The sequence below is a fragment of the Petaurus breviceps genome, unplaced genomic scaffold, assembly GCF_028583685.1.
Source record: "Petaurus breviceps papuanus isolate PSGF00001 unplaced genomic scaffold, PetGlider_PUasm1.0 185, whole genome shotgun sequence".
NCBI classification, from domain to species: Eukaryota; Metazoa; Chordata; class Mammalia; order Diprotodontia; family Petauridae; genus Petaurus; species Petaurus breviceps.
In genome coordinates, this window is record NW_027185797.1 from 35,560,700 (window position 1) to 35,569,543 (window position 8,844).

Here is an 8,844-nt window from a genome sequence, read left to right on the forward strand (position 1 = left end):
TATATATACTATACCTGCTTCCTAATGAGTCATCCTTTTTAACCAAAAAGGGGCAGAGGGAAGTAGTTCAATAAGATCAACCAACATACTAACTATTTATGACAATGTATATAATATTCCGTACTCAAAGTTTCCCCATGTCTGCTAAAAGGGAGGGAAGTGCATTTTTTTTTCACTCTGGGCCCAAGTCTGGTCAATATAAATATATGCTGTTTCTCTTTTTATATTTTTGTAGTCAGATGTAGTTTTCTGGGCTCTTCATAATGTTGTTTTTTCTAATAGTGATCCCTTTTAAAATTTCAACCAATTCATCATTATTCTGGTGCTTCTATTGATTTCTGAAATTTCTCTGGCCAGTCTCATTGTCCATCTGTTTTTTAACCTGTAATCAGGCAGGTTGAACCTTTGTCACTTTAAATTATTTTCAAAGTCTGAAAGGTCACATCATTAAATGTGAGTTGAACTAGATGGTCATTAAGGTCCCTTACAACTCTGTGACACTAGTAATAAAAAAATAAACTCAACATGAATAACACATGGAATGAATCAGACATGAATTACAAGCAGAGCAAATAAGATCCTAATCTAAGAAAATAAAACTAGGGGTGGCTAGGTGGCACAGTGAATAGAGCACTGGCTCTGGAGTCAGGGTGACCCGAGTTCAAATCCAGTCTCAGACACAACACAAAACTATGTGACCTTGGACAAGTCACTTAACCCCAATTGTCCTACCTTCCCCCCTCCAAAAAGAAAAGAAAACTATAGTTATTACAGTATTGGTGGAGTATAGGACACGTGATGGGAATATGCTCTGGAATAGTATACCTTCTAAAGAAAGAGGATAGTTCAAAGGAGGCCATGTATTGTGAGTATGTGAGCTCATTGAGAGCAGGGCTATCTTTGCCTATCTCTGCCTCCCTAGTGAATAGCCCAGCATTTGCCACATAGTAAGCCCATAATAAATACTTGATTACCGACAGAATTAAAATTCAGTAATAATACAGGCAAAACAGAGCAGGCAGGGGGATTCCAAAGTGACATTCAAGAAGTAAAAACCCATCAAAATATCAAACAATAAATGAAGCTGAATGACATTCAGTAGAGAAAAATAATATTGAATGACATTGTTGAGATGTCATAAAGCTGAAAAAGGCTATTAAGGACAAAATAACATTTAGAAGATAACCCAAAGTATAAACAGATTCATTAGAATTACAGAAAACGTTTTTTTAAACTTAATACTTTGAGAAAATTCCTATAGGAAACGTTCCAGAGTGGAGATTACTAGGCAGGGCCCATAACAAGAGAGAACACTCCAGCCTGTGGAGAAAGCCAAACTATGATTCACCAAGGTATAAATGTTAAAATGAAAAACTTCTAGAGACAAAAACCTGAAAGCATCAGTGAATGAATGGGAGGGGAAAAAACATTTATTAAACCCTTGGTGCAAAGCATTGAGTATGCAAATCAAAAAGTAAGGTAGCCTTTGCTCAGGGAGCTTATAGTCTAACGGTGGAAATAACCCTATTTAGGAGATTTCAGCTACAAGTTAAATGGAAAGGCAGGGTGGTCTGTAGGGTATGGTGGCAAAGTAGATGGTAATTCATCTTTAATGTCATTTCAAATTAAGCCTCATTTCTGATTCTGAACCACTTGACAGTAGAACTTTCAAGAACTTTTCTCACTCTTAAGTAGGTATGACTTCTGAGGATGAGGGCTGCAGAACTATAGAGGATATTCATTCTACTTTCTTGGATGTTGGCTGTGAGGGCAGGGTTTCTGGTCTAAGTGTCAGTGAGATTCTGAGGCATCTTGGGCTTATCTAAGGCTCATCAGTGGCAAGTGGTTGGTGTTGAAAATTGCTCTCTTCAGGGATGGTGTGAGGATCAGGCTGAAAGCCATAGAAGCAGTCTGAGGGAGAGACACAGCAACTCCCAGGACTCCGGCTCTGTCTTCAAAGTTGTTTCCACAGGACCTGCAGAAAGGCGGTGGTTTCACCTACCTTGTACTTGCCAGCTCGTGTCTTTCAGGGTTCTTACTTGCCTCATTTGGGTCAGCTGGCCTGCCCCTCTGGTCATACTGAGTTGGTAGAGTTGATGACCCTCTCCACCTCCTTTGCTCCCCTACAGACCTGGTGGTTGGGGTAGGGAGGGGTTCTCTCCCCAGAGCTGTTAAGTACCTGCTGATAAGACAGTGGTTGATGTTGGTGTTTGCAAGGATGGAAGGCCCTATCTGCACAAGAAAGAAAAAACATGTTTTTAAATACCACGTACAGTGACATTGGAATCTTCAAAGAATTAAAACAATCTCACTGTACTCCATCCTGGTCAGACCTTATCTGGAGTATTGTGCTTAGATCTAGGGTCCGCCGTTCAAGAAATACATTGACAAGTGGAGGCAATAGTATAGAAAAAGGCCTTGAATTTGTGTCCTATGAAGATCAGCTGAAAGAACTTGTTATATTTAGCCTGAAGAAGAGAGGATGAGGGACTTGGGAAGATGTCATAGTGATCTTCCTAGGCTGCCATATAGGAGGAGGAATTAGGCCTGTAGCATTTGGCCCCAGAAGGCAGTACTAGGACTGATGGGTGCAAGTTTGAAGGCAGCCAGTTTAGGCTCAATGTCAGGAAAATAAAACAAAACAAACTTCCTAGCAATAAAACAATTGAGAATGAATGTAGTAACATGACAAAATAGAAAATCATGGCTCCAAAGAAGAAACTTCACAGGGATGGGAGATCCCTAGGTGTGAAACATTGCATATGTTTTCAGATATTTTCACTGGATTGGTTGATTTTTCTGATTTTTTTTCATCCTTTTTTCTCTTAAAAATATTCTTAGTTAGGGGCAGCTAGGTGGCTCAGTGAATAGAGCACTGGCCCTGAAGTCAGGAGGACTTGAATTCAAATCCATCTTCAGACACTTGACGCTAGCCGTGTGACCTTGGGCAAGGTACTTAACCCCAATTGCCCTGTCTTCCTCCCTCAAAAATAAATAAATAAAATATTCTTAGTTAAATGGGATGACTCTCTAGGAGGTGAAGTGGAGGGATGAAGAGTTAAACTGAGGCAATGTAAAAAAAAAATCAAACATTTCTTCACATGCACAGAGAACAAGAAGAAAGCCAGAAGGACTTACAGACAAAAGCAGCTTTAAGAGTTCTATATTTGGGGCAGCCAGGTAGCACAGCGAGTAAGAGCACCGGCTCCAGTGTTGAGAAGACCTGGAGATCGAATCCCGAGCTCAGACACTCAGCACCACACCCAGAAATAATAACTGGCCATGTAACCTTGAGCAAGTTACTTAACCCCGATTGCTTTAAAAAAAAAAAAGAGTTCTATATTCAATTTATTATAGAAATATAATTAAAAGGAAATTGAGCTGCATGTTTTACATGGATTCACCTTTCATGTATAATTTTTCTCTTCTGTATATATAAGATGATGTATGTTTAATCATGATAAAATAGATAAGATCATGTGTGTATAATACTTTGTTCTACTATGTATGAGAGAGAAAATGATACATGTATAATAATGATTAAAATAAAGATAAAATGAGATTATGTACAACAATATTATGTGCTACTATGAACAGAGCAAAATGGAATAATGTATGTAAATAACTTTAGAAAACTTAAGGTACTACAGAAATACTGTCATCATTATGTGATACTGCTCATTGGGGTTGGTGTTTTTAAGGTCAGAATAGAAAAAATAGAGGGAAAAAACCAGAGTGAAGTGAGCAGAACCAAAATAATTTACTCATAGTAATAATAGGTAGTGTTTACATAAACTTTTAAAGTACAAATTTATACATATATATGATATATATATACATATATAAAATATCTTTTGATCCTCACAGCAACTCTTAGAGGTAGGTGATATTATTATTCTCATTTTATAGATGAGGAAACAAGCAGAGAGGGGCAGTAACATGCCTGAGGTCACACAACTGTTTCAGGAAAGATTTGAACTCAGGTCTTTCCAAGTCAAATTCTAACTGTTGTGCCACCTACACTGATACATTATTGTAAGGGACACCTTTGAAAGAATTCTGATCAATGCAAAGACCAATCATGATTCTAGATTGATGAAGCACAGAGAGCATACATAGAAAGATGTTATAGAATTAGTTATAGAATTAGGCATACATTTTCAGATACCACCAAACACAAAAGCAAATTTGTTTTGGTTGACCGTATTTTTGGTTAAGAGAGCTGTTAGGGAAGTGACAGAGTAATGGTAATGCAAAAAATACACTTAAAAAATAGAACAGCAGAAGGAAATCCAGAAAGAGACGTGGACAAGGACAGTATTGGTACTACCATGTTAAATTTAATGTATATTTTAAAAATTGCTGTACATGGTGTCTCAAGCAAATTCAATAAAGATAAACTGATGAACATACTCTGAGTAAAATCAGTTTATTAACAGTGACATGTATAACGGTTAATAAAGTGGGTCAAATTGGCCACCACAGTAAGGCTAGTAATCCCATTGAGAAGGGGTGACCCTCTTTACTGACACAAGAAAGAAGGGGGTCTTGGTAGTTGTGGACCCTTACAATTGGCTATACATAAGCTGGCCTTTGGGAGAGGCTAATCATGCCCCCCCCCCTTAACAATTAAGGAATGTTAGTTGTTTTATGGTACCTATTTGCCTCTTGCAATCTTTGCTAAAGGATCAAGACTACCAGATTCATTGTCTCCTTAGAGGAGATAAAATCTCCTCTACTTGCACAAGGACAGGAAACATATCTTTTGGGAGATGGCGCCAACTTAACTTATTGGAGTTTAAGGATAACAACAGATATTCCAAGGGCTAACTGTATAAGAGAGAACTTTTTTTTTAAATTATACCTTTAAACTAACTCAGAGAGAAAGCTAAATTCCTGAGCTTAACTCAAGGATATAGAAAGGTGGTTGCAGGCAGATAATTCAATTATTAAAATCAATTACATTGTAAAATCAATACAGTAGAAACTTGAGGTAATATTAATTTTTATATTTTTCAATAGTAGATTAAGTTTTACATGTGTAATAGACTGGCTAATGACAGCCCAGTCCATATGAAAATTTGCAATGTGTGGCTTAAAGCAAACTCCCTCTTATCCAGCTGATCTTCCTTATTCATCCCTAGAGATTGGAAAAAGAAGAGGTGATCCTTGGGAATCTTTTATATGTATTCCCTGTTCTAGCTCATTAGCCAATCAAAAGTCCAATAACCCATTGGGTTATTGAGCTGGAAGCAGAATACCCAAAATTTATGTGGGAGATTTCCTTAAGCCATGCACATTGCACATGTTTATAAGAGTTGGGCTATCATTGACTAGTCCCTGTTACACATTCAACTCTTTTTCCTGTCTTTTGTATATGGAAACATTCATGTTTGTTGATGACTGTTAAGTTAATAATGAAAAAAAAATTTTAAAGAATAAAAACTCTTTGAGGGCAGGGATTGTTTTGACTTTGTATCATGCTTGGTACACTGCTTAATAAATGTGTATTCCCAGGGCAGCTAGGTGGTGCAGTGAATAGAGCACCAGCCCTGGAGTCAGGAGGACCTGAGTTCAAATCTGGCCTCAGACACTTAATACACACACACACACACACACACACACACACAAAAAAAAACTAGCCATGTGACCTTGGGCAAGTCACTTAACCCCAACTGCCCTCCAAAAAGCAAAAAATAAATAAATAAATGTGTATTCCCTTATTCATACTTGGCCCCTGAGTAGAAGTTGCAAAGAGTATTTAGGCTTGATATAAGGGAAAATTTAATAACAATGAGAACTACCCAGAAGTGGAATGAGTTGCCTCTGGTAGTAATGGCTCTCCTTCACTGGAAGTCTTCAAGTAGAGCCTAGATCACCATTCGTACAGTTTGACGAGGAGGACTTGTTTTTCAGGGGCTTCTCGGGTCCCTTCCAACAATGGAATTCTGAAATACTTTGGGTCTAATGATTCAATAAGCATTTATTAAGTGCTGTTGACTCTCACTAAGGACTCCCTACTATGCCCACTCTTCTAGATTCTTACCTATCCTCTTTCTTTCTCTTACCTTCCCCAGATGGAATTTAGGGTTACATTAAGACTTTTTGCTGGGTTTGTGAAAAATCTTCCAATCCCTTCACATTACTCTTCCTTTCTTGTTCAGCCCTGGTTAAGCTCCAGATGAGCCAAATATCTCGTCTCAGAAAGAAGGGAAGAGAACTTCTCTTTCTTCTCTTATCTCTTATCTATACAGATGAGCATTGAATGAAATGCAAATTTAGGCTTTTTGTTGGCCAGAGTTTTTTTTCAATCACATTTAATGACTTAAAAGTAAAAGTGAGCATTTAGAAAAAAGACAAAATCAAGAAGTTTAAAATAAGTCAGTGACTCCCAATGTATTTGGCTCCCTGATTCCCAGCTCACATTTGAAGAGGAGAGGAATGCCCTTCTCAGTTCATGCTCTTATAGTCCTATCATTTTTTTTTGGAGGGCAAAGGGGTTAAGTGACTTGCCCAAAGTCACACGGCTTGTAATTATGTCAAGTGTCTGAGGCCAAATTTGAACTCAGGTCCTCCTGACTCCAAGGGCTGGTGCTCTATTCACTGCACCACCTAGCCACCCCTAATCCCATCATTCTTGCTCAGGAATCACTATTCATGCTGGTTTGACAGACAGTTCCATTTCACAGACACTTCTCATGAAATCTCTCACATCTTCTCGGTGCATTAGCTTCTTATTTCTTCTTCCCATGTCCCCAAAGTCAAGGACAAGAGGGAAACTCAGGGGCTTGGAAAGCCTGGAAAACCCACCCTTGTCAGCAAGTTCAGATACCTGAGTGTCTCCCAAGTTCTTCCTGTGAGCAGAGTCAGATAGGCCAGAGGAATAAGGAATTGGTAATTCCTCCAAATCCTCCTCCGAGCTGACCTCTTCTGGAATCTTTTGTTTGGTTCTGGGCACCACTGTACAGACCACTGCTATGAGAGAGTATCCACAAGAGTCCAACCAAGATGGTGAAGGACTTCCAGTGTGTATCATATGGAGAATGGCTGAAGGCCTTGGGTATGTTTATTCTGGAGAAGACTGAGAGAGGAGGTAATAGCTACATTCAAGTCAAAGGCTTTCATGTCAAAGAGCGATTAGATTTGTTCTGTTTGGACTCAGCAGAACTAGGAACAATGGACAGGCATTGCAAGAGACAGAAATTTAGGCTTGCTGTCCAGGAGAAAAAAATCCTAACAATGACAACTGTCCATAAATGGAGTGGTGTTTCCCCACCTTGGAGGTCTTCAAGCAGAGTCTGGGTGACCACTTCTAGGTTACGTTGTATTGGGGATTCATTTTGTACTGGATGACTGCTAAGGTCTCTTCCAGTTCTGATTCTGTGACTTGAGTGTCACTTTGGGCAGCAGATGCTGTATGTATGGGTGTGTGTGTGTGTGTGTGTGTGTGTGACCACCTCTCCCATTAAGTCACAGCTGAACCTACAGAAGAGAAAAGACATGAGTGGGGCTTGGGGAAAGGAGTGGAAGGGCCTCTGGGACTGAGATCAGAACATTTCTCATGGAAATGGAGATTTGTTAAACATGGTTTTCTTTAAACCTCTAGATTCCAAAATCCATAAACCTGGGGGCACATCAGTGGATGGGGTTTTATGTGGTTATCCATAACTCCACTACCTCTGGAAACTCCAGATGACAGATATGTTTCAATCCTCCCACACTTCAGGAAGTTCAGTGCCAGGTTCTGGCTCCATGCATACAGAAAGCCCAGGTCTAAGGTTTTATTCAAAAATTTAGGACTAAAGTGGTAAAAAAAGAGTGCTAATGAACACTCAAAATTCCCCATTCCCACATGGTACACCATTCAATACTGCCTCTTTATAAAGTGGCCATGTCCCCAAACCACATGTTAACTCTCATCCTTAATTAAGCACAATTAACATTGTCTAAATGAGATTTCAAATCATGTGACAATTTCCCACAAAGGTATTAGAGGATACAAACTATCCCAGACTCAGTTTCCCATGGATAGCCTTTCATGCATGTAGTACTTTAAAAGTACTCTCATCCCAAATTCCCTTTCCCTAAAATTTTATCAATTAAGAGTCATTTGGGGGGGCAGCTAGGTGCCAGAGTGAATAGAGCACCGGCTCTGGAGTCAGGAGGACCTGGGTTCAGATCCGGACTCAGACACTTAACACAAAAACTAGCCGTGTGACCTTGGGCAAGTCACTTAACCCCAATTGCCCTCCAAAAAGAAAAGAAAAAGAGTCATCTGGACTGCCAGGAGGGTTAAACTCTGAAGGATGGTTCATCAGTCCTTCTGAAAAGAAAGCAAGTTCATTACATTGGTCAATAATACTAACAGATGAAATTTACATGTTGCTTTTACATCTTTCCTCATTTTAACATTATTGCCTAATGTGGTACTATTATCATACTTATATTACAGATGAATTTAGGTGATGTACTCGTGATCACACAGCTAGTATAGGAGATGAGATCTGAACCCTCAATAATACATTGAAAGAATGGTAATTCTATAGTATGGAAGAATGCTGAGGAGAGCAGGATTCCATGGCAGGTCTTCAGGCAATTTGTGGACATGGAATTTCTGGAGTTAGAATCCAGACATAAGGATTGAAGTTCAGTTAAATAACTACCATGACAAACCAGCACTGCATCTGACAATTCTTATGGGCCCATCCCTGTGATTGGCTGTTAGATGGAGGGGGAAGGGGAAAGAAATAATAACCATAGTTTGTGGTAAGCCAGATTTTCTGGTCTTAGAACAACTTCCCATCCTACTCTATCAGCAAGCTAAGAGAGCCATCCTCATTCCTT